Source organism: Salvelinus sp. IW2-2015, linkage group LG10 (genome assembly GCF_002910315.2).
Source record: "Salvelinus sp. IW2-2015 linkage group LG10, ASM291031v2, whole genome shotgun sequence".
Taxonomy (NCBI): Eukaryota; Metazoa; Chordata; class Actinopteri; order Salmoniformes; family Salmonidae; genus Salvelinus; species Salvelinus sp. IW2-2015.
In genome coordinates this window covers 15,242,367-15,262,256 of record NC_036850.1, presented here as the reverse complement: position 1 = coordinate 15,262,256, position 19,890 = coordinate 15,242,367, and the positions used below count along the sequence as shown (strand labels likewise).

Genomic DNA, 19,890 nt, shown 5'->3' with positions numbered 1-19,890 from the left:
GGGGGTAGACTATATTACCTTATGCATGTATTTATATTTTGAGAAAGATGTCGTTTATTTTGCCCCAAGTTATACTACGACTGTAGGCTTTAGCCTAATCGACAGGTGCAAGCCAAAGTGGTACGTTTTCGATGCTCTTACCTTTCATAGCGGCGCCAGTGGCGAGCCTATTCTGGGCCAGCGGCAGCAGGCTGTGGGAGGATGCGGCCAATGGAGTAGGGACCGTGGCACACCGCAATGAGTAGACTTGCCTAGAGCCTTTGTTGACGTTGGAACATCTAATGAGACCACCGTCAGTGTTGACAACGACTCTTTATTTTGACTCTTCAATTAGACGTTTATAATTAACTTCATTAGGCCTAGTTACAATGTATTAAAGTTGTGATAATTAGATACACATGAATAGAGTCTGCTGTGACTGTATGTAAACGTGGATGCATAATATGGCTCTGTCGCATGTTTTCTCCCATTTACCACTAGATGGCCTCATTTGCATGGAAATTATTTTCAGTAGCCTAGTKTAAACCACTGCGGAGTAGCCTAGTTTATAGGTTTATGGTTATGACACCATTACTGCTAGACGTTTGCGTTAAACGCCCACCCTCCACCACGAGCAACCACCCGACTAAGTAACCATCTTATGTAACCATACCAAACATAAACAGATTATGCTAATTTGAGTGTCCTGGATTTAGCTTTACTATGTTAAGTCTAGTCTGAGACCAGGCTGTTTAGAGCGGTCACTCCTTGTTATGAGGGCCTTGTGATGACATTGGGGCAGAGAGGTGTCACGGTGATTATCTGACCATGTCATCGCCATCATCTGAACATGTCGTTTTATGTAATGGAAGAAACAGTCAATACTTTGAAAGCAGTCCAATTTTACTCACTGCGTTATTGATTGCCAAATGTAGCCTATTAGAGGATACATACATTTTGCGTAATTTGACGCAAAAGGGGGGTTCTTTGTTTTGTTTGTTTGTTCTTGAAACATTATACTGGACACTACACTGAACCGCTGGATATTATTTTTTTGTTAGATCCTGTGCACGTGCCTCAATCATTTGCTGAGTGCAACTTGCGCCTCAAAATGTATTTGAGTTATTACAATGATATGCATCATGATTTAGGCTATATTTGGTTCATTTATTTGTAGCTTAATTAGCAAAAGACCCATTAAACTGAAATCCATCTTTATTCTCCATAAAATAATCAGAGTATACTACTATCTATGCTGTCATTTTTTTGCACTGTGGCTACATGTACAGTATTTGCGTCTGAAGTTGTAATGACGCCTTTATCATTTAAATTTCGAGCATAGTGTATCAGAAGTTACAATTGGGTCTTGTAATCTCCAGCACCGCCCTCATGCAATAGACGGGAGGTACTATAGTGAGACAGTAATTTAGCCCAGTAGTAGTTCAGAGTGAGTGACTGGAAGAGACGCACCGACACATATAGCCAGCGCAAATTCTATTAGAAACATTTTCTCTGACCGGTCATTCAGGTTTTGAATATCCCTCTTCAATCAACTGCCAAGACTGGACCAGTTGATTTATTTTTTCTAATCTGTAAACTAAAGTAAGTCACACTTCCAAATACGCATGTTTCACAAATCAGTGACCGCTGGGCAGATGTCTAGGCAATTGAGCAACATGACAGTTAAGTCTGAACACTGTGACATAGTTCATTCAAGGTTGTAAAATCGAATCTTATCTGAGGAATTGATTTTGTTTCTCTACTGTGGGATTTGTACATGTTTTTTTGCCTTAGTATTCAAATAAATACATCCTGATAGGATTAGATACAGATTCCTGTACATACAGTAAGAGCCTGTGTGTCTGAACTGGACAATAAAACATCTGYTTTGTCTCCATACTCTGATAAAATAGCTCTGTGTGTTCAACCATTATAATAATGATGAATGTGTCTCCACCATAATCCAGGTTAAAAGCCTTTATGCTTGATGTGTCTGGCTGAGTTTTACAATGTTATAGGCTACTACCGTGGCATGGTATTTTCTTTCAAGTTACATTGAGTTACATTAAGAGAGAGACAGTAAATTACTAACACTGTACTACTAGTTTGAGTAGTGTGATTGTCACCAGAGATAAGTGACTATTGAAGACTAAAGGATCATTTGAGTATCCAGGCTGGAACTTTTCTCACATCTTCTCCCATATATGAGAGAGGTTGTGAGAAATGTTCCAGCTTGAATACTCAGAGATAATCGTTTAGTCTTCAATCATCACTTGTCTCAGGTGAGACTATGTTTATGCCAAATTAGAATTGGTCACAATTTTGGAGTCATTTGTCAATTGAAATCAAGCTTTATTTATATAGCACATTTCAGACATGAATGAGACACAATGTGCTTCACAGGAAAAAAAATAATGAAAAAAAATACCTAAATATTTACTCCCAAACAAACATAATAGGATAGAAAACAAAAGAATAACAATACAAAAACCGAAAGACTAAAAAAGCACCCTAAGGAAAAGCTAAGCTAAAAAGGTGTGTATTAAGATCTCTTTTAAATATGTTCGGTTTCGGCCCCCCTCAGGTTCTCTGGCAGGCTATGCCTTTACGCTTGATGTACAGTTGAAGTCGGAAGTTTACATACACTTAGGTTGGAGTCATTAAAACTCATTCCACAAATTTATTTTGAACAAATTATAGTTTTGGCAAGTCGGTTAGAACATCTACTTTGCGCATTACACAAGTAATTTTTACAACAGTTGACTGTGCCTATAAAACTCTTGGAAAATTCCAGAAAATGATGTCATGGCTTCAGAAGCTTCTGATAGGCTAATTGACATCATTTGAGTCAATTGGAGGTGTACCTGTGGATGTATTTCAAGGCCTACCTTCAAACTCAGTGCCTCTTTGCTTGACATCATGGGAAAATCAAAAGAAATCAGCCAAGACCTCAGAAAAAAAATTGTTGACCTCCACAAGTCTGGTTCATCCTTGGGAGCAATTTCCAAACGCCTGAAGGTACCACGTTCATCTGTACAAACAATAGTATGCAAGTATAAACACCATGGGACCACGCAGCCGTCATTTCACTCAGGAATGAGACGCGTTCTGTCTCCTAGAGATGAGGACCTTGTGAAGATGCTGGAGGAAACAGGTACAAAAGTATCTGTATCCACACTAAAACGAGTCCTATATCTACATAACTTGAAAGGCCGCTCAGCAAGGAAGAAGCCACTGCTCCAAAACCGCCATAAAAAAGCCAGACTACGGTTTGCAACTGCACATGGGGTCAAAGATGGTACTTTTTGGAGAAATGTCCTCTGGTCTGATGAAACAAAAATATAACTGTTTGGCCATAATGACCATCATTATGTTTGGAGGAAAAAGGGGGAGGCTTGCAAGTCGAAGAACACCATCCCAACCGTGAAGCACAGGGGTGGCAGCATCATGTTGTGGGGGTGCTTTGCTGCAGAAGGGACTGATGCACTTTACAAAATAGATGGCATCATGAGGAAGGACAATTATGTGGATATATTGAAGCATCTCAAGACATCAGTCAGGAAGTTAAAGCTGGGTCGCAAATGGGTCTTCCAAATGGACAATGACCCCAAGCATACTTCCCAAGTTGTGGCAAAATGGCTTAAGGACAACAAAGTATTTGAGTGGCCTTCACAAAGCCCTGACCTCAATCCTATAGAAAATTTGTGGGCAGAACTCAAAAAGCGTGTGCGAGCAAGGAGGCCTACAAACCTGACTCGGTTACACCAGCTCTGTCAGGAGGAATGGGCCAAAATTCACCCAACTTATTGTGGGAAGCTTGTGGAAGGCTACCCGAAACGTTTGACCCAAGTTAAACAATTTAAAGGCAATGTTACCAAATACTAATTGAGTGTATGTAAACTTCTGACCCACTGGGAATGTGATGAAAGAAATCATATCTGAAATAAACATTCTCTCTACTATTATTCTGTCATTTTAAGTTCTTAAAATAAAGTGGTGATCCTAACTGACTTAAAACAGGGAATTTTTTACTTGGATTAAATGTCAGGAATTGTGAAAAACTGAATTTAAATGTATTTGGCTACGGTGTACTTCCGACTTCAACTGTATCTGGCTGAGTTTTACAGTGTTATAGGCTTCCACCATGGCATGGTATTTTCTTTACATTGAGTTACATTAAGAGAAAGACAATGATTAAACAGTCATTCATTGAAGGTTCATCACCCTTTTATCTCAGGAAAACTATATTATTATTTGATTGTTTTCTTAATCATAGTATACTGTTAAGGCTCTATTATATTGTATTCATATCAACAGATATTACTGTCTGCACAAGCCAGTGAGCATTTTCTCCCCCTGCAGCTCTTAGTGGTGAAATACAGAGTTACACAACAGTAAATGGCCCTTTGCGTGTCATTGGAGAGTGGGGGCCACAAATACACAGGGAGAGGAATTGTGACACTGTCTGTCTGCTTAAGCGCTGCTGTTTCTGTCAGATGAATTAATGTTCCCCTTTCATAAGAATTATGGGAAGTTCTAAGCTTACTCACTAACCCGTGTTTGATTTTGAGTTTGAACTTGTGGCTTTAAATAATAAATACTGTACAGTAGGCTTTGTCCCAGGTGAGGCACATTAGCTACAGCATACAAGGTCAGATGATCACAGATCAGTTTCAGAGACATCTGTAAGGTATTTAGATACAGTATATAATCTGTTATAAGCACACATTTTGGATTACTGAAATCTGAATGGAATTGTCCATTTTCTTTTGGGTACTCTTGAAAGTGTACCTACAGTATGTGGTGGTATCTGTCTGATTATGTTAATCTCAAAGTCACACTAGAAAATAGGCCACTGAGTATCTGGCCATGAGAGAGCAGCTGTGACTCAGTAAGTACATTTTGAGAAGGCAGCAGCAATCATCAGTCATGTAATTTTCCGCCCCCTCTTGAATGAGCAATAATTTCCTGTGCATCCTGTGCCGGATGAAAACATGGCACGCTCTTCCTCACAGTGCTGTAGGATTTAAAGTCCTGCTTTATTACTCTGTGATCCACTACCTTACTGATAAAGTATGTGTCAACATCTCAATAGACTACATGTCTACATGTCTGAATCTATCTCAGGCATTGGTTGTCCATGTGTGATTTAAATACTCTGTTCTCCCTGGATTCGAAAAACATTGCACGCCTAAACAAAAAACACAATTTATTTCTCCTGTCTTGCTGGAATTTCCTCAGGAATGTTCAATCTTGTTATTATTTCTTGTGCTTAACTGAAGTTAAGGAACAGTAAAAATAATATTGTTCACTAAGATGTATACACTTGCTGTTAGCCATGGGAGTATACTCTTAGAAAAATGTGTTCTTTGGTGTGCTGTATAGAACTTTTAGGTGTTCCATGTATGAAGCAAGCGATAGAACCCTTTTTGGTTCTATATGGAACCTTTTTCCAATACTATACAACATAGACAAATGTGATTACTTCAGAGCCAATGTTTTTGTGCAGTGTATACAACAGACATTAACAAATCAAAGTTTATCTGTAGCGGTACACTTCTGTCACTTTTCTTCTCCTGTTTTATCACCATACCTATGCTATCTGGAATAACAATAAATCATCAGGTTTGACTTGCTCTCCCCAAAAGCAGATTTCTAGAAAGATCACAAGGTTTTATATCAGGAGTGAATGTAGAGATGTAAAGATGCTGAAGGTTTATGGTCTCTCGCTAGACATCACAGTTAGTCTAATTGAGGGGGTGGGTGTGTAAAGATCAAATCCACGCTGATTTATTACGTTTTAATATGTCTACATGAAAGTTCCCAAATGTTGTTAAAACTCAAGAGTTAGTGTGTTGTCAAAATATCTAAATTTGCCCCCTTAAGGGAGTTTCCCAAACTCAGCACGAACCTGCTGTTCTTGTAATTTTGTCAAAATTTACTTAGATGCAAATGCTGCGAGCAGCCAGTCTCATCTTCTAAGTTTGTAATTAGTGGTTGTGCCGAGGCTTCAGGGGCAGACTGGGACAAAAATTCAGCCCTGGAATTTTAGCCACACCAGCCCCCATCCACATAATAATTCACATTTCCCGTTTCTGCAGGATACATTCCCTGCTGTAGCAAACTGGCTCAAATGAAGATCATACATTTGTGTGTCTCTATTTTCTTCCTACCTCCACTGTACTCACCTCTGAGCTGTCTCTGCTAAGCCTCCTTTCCCACAGCACTGGTAACAGAAGACCAGGGGACCCCACTGCCTGTGCTGGGCCCAGCAACATCCTAGTTGTGAATGAATAAGCACATGTGTTAGATAAAAAATAACAAAAAATACTGAATAAATGCTTAATAGACGACCATTGGCCCATAATACCTTATAAAATCCTCAGAGTGCCTGGCTGTCATACATGTCCTCCCCTATCTTAAGGATTAATTACTATTACATACAGTGCCTTCGGAAAGTATTCAGACCCCTTGATTTTTTCCACATTTTGTTACGTCACAGCCTTATTCTTAAATTGATTAAATAGTTTCCCCCCCTCATCAATCTACACACAATACCCCATAATGACAAAGCAAAAACAGGTTTTTAGACATTTTTGCAAATTTATTAAAAATGGAAAATGGAGTATTCAGACCCTTTACTCAGTACTTTGTTGAAGCACCTTTGGCAGCGATTACAGCATCACGTTTTTTTGGGTATGAGGCTACAAGCTTGGCACACCTGTATTTGGGGAGTTTCTCCCATTCTTCTCTGCAGATCCTCTCAAGCTCTGTCAGGTTGGATGGGGAGCATCGCTGCGCAGCTATTTTCAGGTCTCTTCAGAGATGTTAGATCTGGTTCAAGTCCAGGCTCTAGCTGGGCCACTCAAGAACATTCAGAGACTTGTCCTGAAGCCACTCCTGCGTTGTCTTGGCTGTATGCTTAGGGTTGTTGTCCTGTTGGAAGGTGAACCTTCGTCCCAGTCTGAGGTCCTGAGTGCTCTGGAGCATGTTTTCATCAAGGATCTCTCTGTACTTTGCTCCGTTCATCTTTTCCTCGATCCTGACTAGTCTTGCCACTCTACCATAAAGGCTTGATTGGTGGAGTGCTGCAGAGGTGGTTGTCCTTCTGGAAGGTTCTTCCATCTCCACAGAGGAACTATAGAGCTCTGTCAGAGTGACCATTGGGTTCTTGGTCGGTCACTCTGGCCAAGGCCTTTCCCCCCCGATTGCTTAGTTTGGCTGGGTGGCCAGCTCTAGGACGAGTCTTGGTGGTTCCAAATGTCTTCCATTTAAGAATGATGGAGACCAATGTGTTCTTTCCAAATCATGTCCAATCAATTAAATTTAGCACAGATCCTCCAATCAAGTGGTAGAAACATCTCAAGGATGATCAATGGAAACAGGATGCACCTGAGCTCAATTTTGAGTCTCATAGCAAAGGGTCTGAATACTTATGTAAATATGGTATTTCTGTTTTTATTTTATTTTTGATACATTTGCAATATTATTTAAAAACCTTTTTCACTTTGAAATTATGGGGTATTGTGTGTAGATTGCTGAGGGAAAATAGTTAAAATATCAATTTTAGAATAAGGCTGTAACGTAACAAAATGTAGAAAAGGTCAAGGGGTCTGAATACTTTCCGAAGGCGCCGTAAGGGCAGTGTGTGCTAGCTTCCATTAACCAACACAGAAAGACCTCCCCAGCAGGTGTTAATACTATAGCTTTTTAAACAAATTGTGAAGCTTGGAGCACAAACCCCTGGTTGTATTTCATCTTTCCAAGCAGAAGTTGTAGTTACTGTACATCTTAGTTGGAAATGGTCTGATATTGTGATAGCCACATATTAAAATTGCTTCCTGAAATGTTGTTTTGGGAGTACAACTACTTGTTAATGGAAGCCCAAGCGGTTGTTTACTGTAGTTCAACAGAAGTCCTTAAGTTTTTATTATGAAATCTATACAGAAAGAACTGTTGCAAATACCATCATGTGGTCACATCCAACAAGACCAATATAACCAGAGGACAAAGCGGGCCATTCATTCCATCCACTGCAGGATTTTCTCACCATTTGCTGTTGTTATTTCAACAATGGTGTGAATGCAGATGTTGTCTTGTACCACACCTTGCAGGGCAAAMGGAACAACCTTACCCCACAGCAGCATAATAATACACCCTTTGCATAAACAAATGACCCTGCCCCAAACTAATTAAAGCACCTGTATGCTATACTGAGCCCCTCCCAGCCATCATAAACATTACATCACAAAAACACACTGATAAAGGACTACAGAATGGGCCCAGAGTCATGAGCACGCCATTAGATAGGCACTGTATATATTATAGAAGAGCCAAAATATTAAGAAACTGTCAGTACATCTCTACAGCCTTTTAGCGAACGAAATAGGCTTTCCAGCTTCCAGTGGCGATGCCTATGTAATGTAATCCGACACCAGAGTCACTTGTTACCAGTGATGCCAATTTAGCAATTTTATTGCTAGATTTAGCAACTTTTCAGACTACCCTGGCAACTTGTTTTTCAAACAGCACCTAGCAACAAATTTAGCTACTTTAAAAAATGTATTTGGAACTTTTAGCAACTTTTGAAAAGTGACCCAAACGCTAAAATGCACTAATTTTCCCTCTAAATGACACAAAAATGATTTTCTCTGTCACACTCAGTCACAACACACGTGCCTGGCTGCAAAAGTGCATTGTGAGTGACGTCAGCAGCAGGCGCTCAGCTCGTGCACAGGCAGCAGCAATTTCAGTAAATTGCAAGAAAAGAGTGGGAGTCTGTACCTGAACAAATGTCAAATAATATTTTTTGCCGAGATGACCAGTCAATTTGAGTAACGTTATTGTGTATTCTACGTAATGACGCAAATTTACGTTATCACGTAATGACATCACAACGTCATTTAGCAACTTTTAGCAACAAATCAACCTGCCTCTAGCAATTTACCCTGAAAATTAGTTGGCAACACTGCTCGTTACTACATCTCATAAACTTATACCCACTCGCTGACTGAACAGACTGAGATTCAGAAACATTGACAAAACAATTAAAATATAGTCTTTTAATTGACCTTTAACAGAGGATTATTTAGCAATTATTACACATTAATTCAGTGTTTCATTGTAATACATTATAACTTTAATAAAAAGCACTAGCACTGTATTTAATGTCTTTTAGATGGCTATTGGCTTATGCGTTATAAAAGCCAATCTAACAACCTTTTTAGGCTATTGCAAGTTAGTGTCCGTCATATGTGTTCCCTCGAACCCCCCCTTCCCCAATTAGTCCTACGTGTTGATTAACCTACTATTTCATTCGATATATCCCCCAAATATTAACTTGCAGCATTAGGCTACATATGTGTATTTTGTCTGTTTTCTCCCTACCTCGACTGCACTGTCTTCTACAGCAGAAGCTGATCCGTCGGTGCTAAGCCTAGCATAATTTCTCAGTACAGTCACAGAACTCAGCAGAACCAGAATTTTTTGAAAAAAAGTTTGTTAATTTCACACATTTAGCATCGTAGGCCTCGAGGCACCACCTTTTTACAATCCATGATCTGGGCTGACTGATGACAGAGAGTCAGAGCGGGTGTCTTTACTGAGGCATGTTTGAGTTTGAATGTGACATTTTTTGTGACCTCAGCTCAGCTAATCAGAAAACCGGGCCGTCCCAAATGCTCCAATATATTATTGACAATAGAGAAATTACACAAAAATCTTTCAAACCAAATCTTGACAGGCACATGGACCGCCGGCCATGTCAGTTTTTTAAATTATTTTGTTTTGTTTTTACCAGCCAGCCCAACAAAAAGATGGTCTGGCCCATCTGGCATTTGCCAGAATTGCCTGATGGACAATTTGCCTTGATTTATACACGGATGTTAGAGATAAAAACCGCACCAGAGCACCTGCTCTGGAGCCTCAGGTTAATCTAATTGTATAAATAGTTTTACATGAACCTAGCCTTTGAATTCAGAGCTACAGTAGGGAGAACAAGTATTTGATACACTGCCGAWTTTGCAGGTTTTCCTACTTACAAAGCATGTAGAGGTCTGTAATTTTTATCATAGGTACACTTCAACTGTGAGAGACGGAATCTAAAACAAAAACCCAGAAAATCACATTGTATGATTTTTAAGTAATTAATTTGCATTTTATTGCATGACATAAGTATTTGATACATCAGAAAAGCAGAACTTAATATTTGGTACAGAAACCTTTGTTTGCAATTACAGAGATCATACGTTTCCTATAGTTCTTGACCAGGTTTGCACACACTGCAGCAGGGATTTTGGCCCACTCCTCCATACAGACCTTCTCCAGATCCTTCAGGTTTCGGGGCTGTCGCGGGCAATACGGACTTTCAGCTCCCTCCAAAGATTTTTTATTGGGTTCAGGTCTGGAGACTGGCTAGGCCACTCCAGGACCTTGAGATACTTCTTACGGAGCCACTCCTTAGTTGCCTGGCTGTGTGTTTCGGGTCGTTGTCATGCTGGAAGACCCAGCCACGACCCATCTTCAATGCTCTTACTGAGGGAAGGAGGTTGTGGCCAAGATCTCGCGATACATGGCCCCATCCATCCTCCCCTCAATACGGTGCAGTCGTCCTTTCCCCTTTGCAGAAAAGCATCCCCAAAGAACGATGTTTCCACCTCCATGCTTCACGGTTGGGATGGTGTTCTTGGGGTTGTACTCATCCTTCTTCTTCCTCCAAACACGGCGAGTGGAGTTTAGACCAAAAAGCTCTATTTTTGTCTCATCAGACCACATGACCTTCTCCCATTCCTCCTCTGGATCATCCAGATGGTCATTGGCAAACTTCAGACGGGCCTGGACATGCGCTGGCTTGAGCAGGGGGACCTTGCGTGCGCTGCAGGATTTTAATCCATGACGGCGTAGTGTGTAACTAATGGTTTTCTTTGAGACTGTGGTCCCAGCCTCTTCAGGTCATTGACCAGGTCCTGCCGTGTAGTTCTGGGCTGATCCCTCACCTTCCTCATGATCATTGATGCCCCACGAGGTGAGATCTTGCATGGAGCCCAAGACCGAGGGTGATTGACCGTCATATTGAACTTCTTCCATTTTCTAATAATTGCACCAACAGTTGTTGCCTTCTCACCAAAGCTGCTTGCCTATTGTCCTGTAGCCCATCCCAGCCTTGTGCAGGTCTACAATTTTATCCCTGATGTCCTTACACAGCTCTCTGGTCTTGGCCATTGGTCATTGTGGAGAGGTTGGAGTCTGTTTGATTGAGTGTGTGGACAGGTGTCTTTTATACAGGTAATGAGTTCGAACAGGTGCAGTTAATACAGGTAATGAGTGGAGAACAGGAGGGCTTCTTAAAGAAAAACGAACAGGTCTGTGAGAGCCGGAATTCTTACTGGTTGGTAGGTGATCAAATACTTATGTCATGCAATAAAATGCAAATTAATTACTTAAAAATCATACAATGTGATTTTCTGGATGTTTGTTTTAGATTCCGTCTCTCACAGTTGAAGTGTACCTATGATAAAAATTACAGACCTCTACATGCTTTGTAAGTAGGAAAACCTGCAAATTCGGCAGTGTATCAAATACTTGTTCTCCCCACTGTATGTCACTTTCTCAGGGCTCACTACAGTAAAGAAGACAAATAAGCTGATGTCAATAAAACAGCAGACAGCATTCCAAATGAGCACCGTATTCCAGCCTGACTGGTCTGTCTGTAAGCTTATTCACAATATCCCAGAGCAGAACTGTGTGAACTTTCTTCTTCCTCTTTGCATTATTTCCTTCCTAGAGCCACACTGTGGAAGTGAGCACATGTTTCCAGGCAACAGCTCCAGCACCAGGACAGAAAGAGGATGTGGGAGGTTGAGGCTCAGAAAGCAAATCACTTGCAGGATTTATGCATGGTTTAAATTGGTTGATCCTTTCAGTAGGATCCCGCTCTGCCAACTTAAACCACCACGGTCATCAGCAGGATATAAATCGCCAACTAGACTACATTAACAAGTTTCCCCTGGCTTGTACAAGCTCAGAAATCGGTCATTAAGGAAACTTAAAAGGAGTTTGACTCAGTCCTTGTGCTTTAACCTCCAGCAAAGGCAGTTTCACAGTGGCAGCTCTCCATCCCTTTGATCTGGACAGGAAAGCAGACGCAGTCACATATCAGATGACCCAATAACACATCAGAGCTCTGCCACATGTAGCTGGAGGCAGTGGTGGAAAAAGTACCCAATTGTCATACTTGAGTAAAGTCAACATACCTTACTAGAAAATGACTCTAGTAAAAATGAAAGTCACCCAGTAAAATACTACTTGAGTAAAAATATATTTAAGTTTTAAAAGTAAATGTAATTGCTAAAATATACTTAATTATCAAAAGTAAAAGTATAAATAATTTCAAATACCTTACATAAATTCCTTCATGTTTTTTAGACAGGGGCATAGTCCAACACTCAGACATAATTTACTAACAAAGCATGAGGAGTGGCAGGTAGCCTAGTGGTTAGAGCGTTGGGCCAGTAACCTGAAGGTTGCTAGATCAAATCCCTGACAAGGTAAGAATCTGTTGTTCTGCCCCTGAACAAGGCCATTGTAAATAACAATTTGTTCTTAACCGACTTGCCTGGTTAATAAAATAAATGTGTGTTTAGTGAGTCTGCCAGATCAGAGGCAGTAGGGATGTTCTCTTGATAAGTAATTGGACCAATTGCCTGTCCTGCTAAGCATTCAAAATGTAAGAAGTACATTGTTTTCTTTAGGAATGTAGTGAAGTAAAAGTAAAAGTAGTCAAAAATATACAGATACCCCCAAAAACTACTTAAGTTGTACTTTAAAATATTTTTACTTAATTACTTTACACCACCACTTGCTGACTTTCTTTACCCTCAAATTACTGTAAGGGTTAAAGTAGAATTGTGTTTACAGAGCAACAACCCCTAAGCACTCCATCATTGTGTCTATGATCACAATAAATGGTCATCAAATGTAATGGACAGAGTCCAGCAGTCCTTTTTCTGAAGAGTGGCACAGATCCTTKAGGTCTGATGGAGCTGTTCTCTTTGTGGTCAGCAACACAGTGTATTTATGTTTGTAGAGTGGTCTTATACAGATGTCAGGCTATCCTCCCGGACATGTGCTGTTTTCCTCTGGAACATGACACCTGTCTATTCTGAGCATGACTTCCCTGAAAGCTGCCTTACCGGCTCCACTATTKCTTCCCTGTGGTCATCCAGTGTCATATAAACCCCTCGGTGCCATTCTGCAATATGGAACAGGATCTTTGGATCCAATTGCCTCTGCTGACTGAATGTCTGTCTGACTGTCTGGGGGAATGTCAGTTACCAAAAAATCTGCCTTGTGCAGTCACTTCTCWCCGTAAGAATCTTGATATCCCTCACATTATGAGGACCTCATGTTACTGTATGGTCTATTGGTGTAATGATTGCATTGAATATGGCATCAGGCCAGTGTTTCCCTGATTTTTCAATGTTGTTTTAAGAACATCAGAGCATTCTTTGTGTGGGATCTTTATACATGGCGAGAGTTCACTGCGTTTGTCAGCTATTTGCTCATTTATTTGTGTGAAATGGAGAAAATAATGTGCCACTGGATGAGGTCAAACTATTGTGCTAAGTGGATTACATACTGTCTGTCAAACTTCAAATAGCTGGACAGACATTATCTATGTGCTTTGTGTCTGAAGTTTGTCCAGATAAATTTTTCTCCAAGTCCAAGAGGACATGTGGTTAACACACACTGCGTGGGTCAGACAGGCCTCCAGACGGCAGACAGCTGCTTCACCTCTCCAGTGCCTGCTTCTGTGTAAATTAATTATTTTTTCCTCTCTAGGTGAATGACATTCACTGGGGCCGGCCAGATAACGCAGTGTTTTTAACCGTGTCCAAGACGCTCTCCTTTGTTTTGGCACCGCTGCCTGAAGAAGCAGCCAGATTTCTCAGAGTTGAGATATTACAAGCGAGTTATGAGGGCTGGAGAGGGGCAAAGTTGTTGGCGGGATGCTGGAACATATGGTTTTCTTAGATTGTTGTCCAGCTCTGAGGCGTAATGTCTGCTTATCAGGGGTTGAGGGCTTCCTTCCTAGTTTCCTTCAGTTCTCTCGGTAATTAACTGCATTACGTGTCATTCCCAGCCCTCCCACTGTTTTCCTTTGAGTCGTCAGCTTCCCATTGTCTTTTGATAGCTAGAGGCTGTGTGGAGCAACACAGATGGACATCAAGTCATTGTTTTGTGTTTTACTGGTCTAGCAGTATGTACTATATTGCTCAGTTTCTATGGCCATGGCTGATGCAGCAATAGGCCCACTTCTTAAGTTATTGGCCAGTGTTTTCTGCCTAATACCATGTATTGCCTGGTTGGTTGTTATTAGACTAAGTCTTAATACAACCTGGTGTTGTTGTAAAGGTATTTTAGGTGTTAAGGTGACTTGGGATTCTCCTCATTAAATGCGCTCCACTACCAGTCTCATTGCATGGAGCTGCATGTGTAACTGAAGTGGAATTTAAGTCACAGCTGATGGCTAATATGGTATGGAAATTAAACATATTTTGATTCTTATCAAGAATATGTAAGCGCAAGAGCAACCATGCTAATGAGAGCGTCAGATATAACAAAAATGTAATAAATAAAACATTCCAGAACATTGGTTAAATAGCTAGTGTTTGAATAATTGTTTTGTTCTCATAGAACATGTGCCGATTATTTACAGTATAATGGSTATACAGGTATGTGTGTGTTTGAGGGAGTGTGTGTCTCTGGCTAGCTCCCTTTAGCTGTTCTGCCTTGGCAGGCCAGCTGTAACAGGTACATACTTCACATCTCTGGAATTCCTCCTCTYGAAACTGATAGCATGTGCACTCATACCTCTGAAAAATGCACTMGWTTACTTGAACTCAGAATAACCTTCAGGAGATATACTATATACTATAGCTCTGCCTCAGTTTCTCTGTAGAGTATACTCTGTCAGAGTCATGAGTCAAGAATCTTTGAATAACAAAGTTATGAGAACTATTATCTAATACAATAACATGTAACTGAGACACCTGTGCTGTATTGTGAAAGCACCAGTGATGGGATGGTTTGTTTTATTCATTGTTAAAATTATATTACAGGCATAAAATGAGTAGCCAGTGTTTGCAAATGGATTAGTAATTAGCCAAGTCATAGATGGGCAGATACGATTTAAAAAAAAACAGGTATGATTGTTGAAACCTGTACAGTATGGTGAAATCGAGCGTCCAGGTTCGCGTAAAAACAGCTTGGAACGGCCATTGATCCCAGCTGCGGTCTGCTCTTTGTGTCTCTCTTTCTCTCGCTCTTTCTCTCTTTTTTTTGTATGTGTGTTTTTTACGGGTTCTTTGTGGGCTGGTGCTGTCTGCCTGCGGATTGCCTTTCCATGCTGTCAGATGGAGATCATGGGTGAGGTCATGGGATTCCATTTAGGACAATGTAGCCTCAGCTCTTCTAGCTGACCGTACAGTGCCTTCGAAAAGTATTCAGACCASTTTACTTTTTCKACATTTTGTTACGTTAGTGTCTTATTCTAAAATAAAAAACTTAAATATCACATTTCCATAAGTATTCAGACACTTTACTCAGTACTTTGTTGAAGCACCTCGGCAGCGATTACAGCCTTGAGTCTTCTTGGGTATGACGCTACAAGCTTGGCACACCTTTATTTGGGGAGTTTCTCTCATTCATCTCTGCAGATCCTCTCAWGCTCTGTCAGGTTGGATGGGGAGCTTTGCTGTGCAGTTATTTCAGGTCTCTCCAGAGATGTTAGATCTGGTTCAAGTCTGATCTCCGGCTGGGCCACTCAAGGACATTCAAAGACTTTTCCCGAAGCCACTCCTGCGTTGTCTTGGCTGTGTGCTTAGGGTRGTTGTCCTGTTGGAAGGTTAACCTTTGCCCCAGTCTGAGGTCCTGAGCACTATGGAGCAGGTTTTCATCAAGGATCTCTCTGTACTTTGGTCCGTTCATCTTTGCCTCGATCCTGACTAGTCTCCCAGTCCCTGCCGCTGAAAAACATTCCCACAGCATGATGCTGCCACCACCATGCTTCACTGTAGGGATGGTCCCAGGTTTCCTCCAGATGTGATGCTTGGCATTCAGGCCAAAGAGTTCAATCGTGGTTTCATCAGACCCGAGAATCTTGTTTCGAATGGTCTGAGAGTCTTTAGGTGCAAACTCAAAGCGGGCTGTCATGTGCCTTTTACTGAGGAGTGGCTTCCGTCTGGTCACTCTACCAGGCCCGATTTATGCTGAGATGGTTGTTGGTTCCTTTGACCTCATGGCTTGGTTTTTGCTATGACACACACTGTGGGACCTTATATAGACAGGTGTGTACCTATCCAAATCATGTCCAATCAATTGAATTTATCACAAATACTCCAATCAAGTTGTAGAAACATCTCAAGGATGATCAATGGGAACAGAATGCACCTGAGCTCAATTTCGAGTTTCATAGCAAAGGGTCTGAATACTTATGTAAATATGGTATTTCTGTTTTCTATATTTTTTTTATACATTTGCAATATTATTTAAAAACCTTTTTTCACTTTGAAATTATGGGGTATTGTGTGTAGATTGCTGAGGAAAAAGAGTTAAAATATCAATTTTAGAATAAGGCTGTAACGTAACAAAATTTAGAAAAAGTCAAGGGGTCTGAATACTTTCCGAAGGCGCCGTAAGGGCAGTGTGTGCTAGCTTCCATTAACCAACACAGAAAGACCTCCCCAGCAGGTGTTAATACTATAGCTTTTTAAACAAATTGTGAAGCTTGGAGCACAAACCCCTGGTTGTATTTCAACTTTCCAAGCAGACGTTGTAGTTACTGTATATCTTAGTTGGAAATGGTCTGATATTGTGATAGCCACATATTAAAATTGCTTCCTGAAATYTTGTTTTGGGAGTACAACTACTTGTTAATGGAAGCCCAAGCGGTTGTTTACTGTAGTTCAACAGAAGTCCTTAAGTTTTTATTATGAAATCTATACAGAATGAACTGTTGCAAATACCATCATGTGGTCACATCCAACAAGACCAATATAACCAGACAAAGCGGGCCATTCATTCCATCCACTGCAGGATTTTCTCACCATTTGCTGTTGTTATTTCAACAATGGTGTGAATGCAGATGTTGTCTTGTACCACACCTTGCAGGGCAAAGGGAACAACCTTACCCCACAGCAGCATAATAATACACCCTTTGCATAAACAAATMACCCTGCCCCAAACTAATTAAAGCACCTGTATGCTATGCTGAGCCCCTCCCAGCCATCATAAACATTACATCACAAAAACACACTGATAAAGGACTACAGAATGGGCCCAGAGTCATGAGCACGCCATTYGATAACTGTGGTTGAACCATTGACAGAGCTCGGTAGGCGTTGCCTCTGGTTCCTTGTTGATAGAGCAGTTCAGTGCTATGTGAGGCATGTAGCGTTGGAATGCYGTCTGTGGCTTGGCTGTCTCCAGAGAGAGGCCTATAGGGTTTTGTGTCTGACACTGGGACAGGAGCCGGGGGTCACTATGGTGTGTGTGTATCAGCCTGGGGACAGAAGTTGACACCCCTCCCACATTGTCCTCAATACGAGCTGGCATCCCATTATCCAGGATGAATGACTGTAAGGCAAAGAAACAACAACAGTGAACAGGATGCAAAATATACAGCTAGTTTGGGCCAAACAGGATTCTGTAAGATAGGAGGGTTTTGTTTGTATGAGAACTGTTTTKAMTGACCACAAATAGTGCTCATGTTCCAGGAAAAATCCATATTTTGTTATTTTTTTCATTAGTCCACGGTATATAGTCCCAAAATGCATCATCATGAGTGACACTTTGCTTCTTGAAAATCCTATCTCTTGAAAACTTGACTGCTGACATGCAAAACATTTTGAGACTGTATCAACAGTGGACTAATGAAAAAAATACCTAAAGATAGTTTTTGAGTGGATTTTTCCTTTTATTTATGACTATTTAGAGTTGTTTCCCAAAACGCATCCCTGAAAGCTGCCTGAGAACTAAGACTTGGTTCAAGGACTTGACAACAGAAGACAAGTCTCATGTATGGAGTTGCTTATCATGTGTCAGTGACATAACACGTTTCTTAATGGACAGATGGCATATCGTTCTCTCAACAACTGCTGCACAGTGGAAGAGGAGAGGTGGTGTCACTCGGCCCAACTCCAGTAGGCAGCAGAGCAGATACACTACATGACCCTTGCTGCTATAACAGCCTCCACTCTTCTGGGAAGGCTTTCCATTAGATGTTGGAACATTGCTGCGGGGACTTGCTTCCATTCAACAACAAAAGCATTAGTGAGGTTCTTCCACACCGATCTCGACAAACCCTTTCTGTATGAACCTCGCGTTGTGCACGGTGGCGTCATGCTGAAACAGGAAAGGGCCTTCCCCAAACTGTTGCCACAATGTTGGAAGCACATAATTGTCTAGAATGTTATTGTATGCTGTAGCGTTAAGATTTCCCTTCACTGGAACTAAGGGGTCTAGCACATAACCATGAAAAACAGCCCCAGACCATTAGTCCTCCTCCACCAAACTTTACAGTTGGCACTATGCATTTGGGCAGGTAGCGTTCTCCTGGCATCCGCCAAACCTAGATTTGTCTGTTGGACTGCCAGATGGTGAAGCGTGATTCATCACTCCAGAGAATGCATTTCTACTGCTCCAGAGTCCAATGGCGTTGAGCTTTCCACCACTCCAGCTGACGGTTGGCATTGTGCATGGGGATCTTAGGCTTGTGTGTGGCTGCTCGGCCATGGAAACCCATTTCACGAAGCCCCAGACTAACAATTATTGTGCTGACTTTGCTTCCAGAGGCAGTTTGGAACTAGTGAAGCTACGCGCTTCAACATTTGGTGGTCCCATTCTGTGAGCTTGTGTGGCCTACCACTTCYCGGCTGAGCCGTTGCTGCTCCTAGACATTTCCACTTCACAATAACAGCACTTACAGTTGACCGTGGCAGCTCTAGCAGGGCAGACATTTAACAAACTGACTTGTTGGAAAGGTCACATCCTATGARGGTGCCAGGTTGAAAGTCACTCAGCTGTTCATTACGGGCCATTCTACTGCCAATGTTTCTCTATGGAGATTGCATGGCTGTGTGCTCAATTGTATACACCTGTCAGCAACGGGTGTGGCTGAAATAGCCGAATCCACTCATTTGAAGGGGTGTCCACACACTTTTGTATATATAGTGTACCTCCCCCAGGCCCTGTAGTGTTAGTTGAGGTGGAGAGTGGGGGACGGCACTGCAGCAGGTCCTGCTGGGCTGGGCTCACCTCTCCCTTGGCCAAGCCCAGCACAGGCCAGCTCTCTCCATGGATGATTTGAATATCAAATGATTGCTGTTCCCAAACCTCACAGAAGCCATGGTCCCCACCCAAAACGTTCCCATATTTTTAGGAGAAGTTTCCATGTTTTACTTTGATGTTGTGCTCTGGTGTGGATTCCCTGGCATGATTTTTTAAGGAGGGGATTGGGTTATTTTTCTTGTGTCAGTTTCATGTTTCAATATATGGTACGTGAGGGTAATGCTAAAAGTAAAAGTAAGCACATGTGAGCCTAAATCATAATTAATGAAGAGTTTTCGGGTCTCTCTCAGTTAAGGTGTGGCCTGAGTACCACCCTGGCCACTCAATGATACAGAGAGGTTGTCCTCAAACTAATATTCTGTTTCACTTTTATCCTTCGGACTTGTCGAGACATCAATATTATCATAGGGAATTCAACGGCATTGAAATCCTAGAGGGGAGCGAAAAAAATACACAGCTCTCAACATGGTCTCAGAGCATTTCGTATTATTATGTACGTACATCCGTGGACATTACATTTAGTGTGTGTTACGTTTCGTATGGTATGTATTCATTTGTAGATGT

At 41.3% G+C, this 19,890-nt stretch overlaps 2 protein-coding genes across 7 annotated transcripts in view; one reads left to right on the top strand and one right to left on the bottom strand.

The window, feature by feature from the left end:
- Nucleotides 1–229, bottom strand: part of dkk3a (dickkopf WNT signaling pathway inhibitor 3a) — a 10,872-nt gene extending 10,643 nt beyond the window's left edge. Inside the window, exon 1 of the mRNA XM_023995430.2 lies at nucleotides 142–229. The gene's annotated coding sequence lies outside the window, so the exon portion shown is untranslated. The remainder of the gene's footprint in view (nucleotides 1–141) is intronic.
- Nucleotides 230–1,418: 1,189 nt separating this feature from the next.
- Nucleotides 1,419–19,890, top strand: part of LOC111969353 (F-actin-monooxygenase mical2b) — a 44,092-nt gene continuing 25,620 nt past the window's right edge. For all 6 annotated transcript variants that reach the window (XM_023995424.3, XM_023995426.2, XM_070445407.1 and 3 more), the window contains exon 1: nucleotides 1,419–1,581. The gene's annotated coding sequence lies outside the window, so the exon portion shown is untranslated. The remainder of the gene's footprint in view (nucleotides 1,582–19,890) is intronic.